The sequence below is a fragment of the Octodon degus genome, unplaced genomic scaffold (genome assembly GCF_000260255.1).
Source record: "Octodon degus isolate 3935 unplaced genomic scaffold, OctDeg1.0 scaffold00109, whole genome shotgun sequence".
Classification (NCBI taxonomy): Eukaryota; Metazoa; Chordata; class Mammalia; order Rodentia; family Octodontidae; genus Octodon; species Octodon degus.
Genome location: NW_004524685.1, coordinates 7,821,832 through 7,822,965, shown reverse-complemented (window position 1 = coordinate 7,822,965; position 1,134 = coordinate 7,821,832). Strand labels below are relative to the sequence as shown.

The window sequence follows — 1,134 nt, the reverse complement described above, 5'->3', positions numbered from 1 at the left end:
TCTCTGTGGTCCCCTCACATTTTCTTCATGCTTGCCCTGTGATGTTTGCCACAGTGAACTATAACTGAATTTACAATGTGCCTTTCCATTCACAGAACATGATTTTGTAGGACTACCTTACCTTTGAATCCTCAGAATGTGGCATGTATGGATGTAATAATCATATGGAAATAAGTTTTACTATGCATCTAATATAAACCAGAAATCTCACTCATTAAAATGTACATTTTACTTTTTAAGTATCTCTTGTTTATAGAAGTTTAATATATGCAAATACACACATGTATGTACATGGATATGTATATGTGATATATACAACATATAATAGAAGAGATGAGCATTCTATATATATTTATATATATATATATATATATATTAGAACAGATTTGATCTGATCTTGTGTTATGATGTTTTTCACTGCATTATACTGAATAAACAAATGAACAGAGAAAAGAATAAGAAAAAGTACTTGCTTTTTTTGAAATAACTGGTCTTATCAATGAGATAAGATAGTTACTTATCTCTTTGAAGCTCAACCCTTAAATAAACATGAAGACATCACTGTGTTTAGAGGAAAGCAATAGAGCACTAATGTTTTCTTCATCAAAATCTTAACCTTCATGAAACCAGGCGTGGTGGCACATGCCTGTAATTCCTGCACTGGGGAGACTGAGACAGAAAGATCACTATGAGTCCTAGCTGTGTAGTGAGATCTTATACCAAATCAATCTATCAGTCAGTCAATCAGTCAATCAATTCATTGGTCAATCTTTTTTTTGTTTTTTAAAATTTTTTTCATAATTTTATTGATAAACAAATAGCAATGAGACAGTTTCAAATCAAATCGCTAGGACAGTTTCAATAATTAACACATTGCATACATTCTTCTTAGTGGTTAATTGCTGTACAAGATGCGGACTTGAGATCCTATTTACAAACGCCATTAGAACAAATCATTCTATTCATTAAGAGAATGTAACTATATATCTATCCTTACCACTTTGAATACACAGATACAAAATGGACATTCATCTATATACCTTTTTTTCTAAGTTCCGTTATTTGAATATTATAGGTGTGTAAACTCAGCAAAATATTCTAAAAGAGTCCAGTAGCCCATAATAGCATTGGGTC

At 31.2% G+C, this 1,134-nt stretch overlaps 1 pseudogene; it reads left to right on the top strand.

Moving 5' to 3' along the window:
* The window catches only part of LOC101587736, a 10,684-nt pseudogene that overhangs the window by 1,075 nt on the left and 8,475 nt on the right, over positions 1-1,134 (top strand).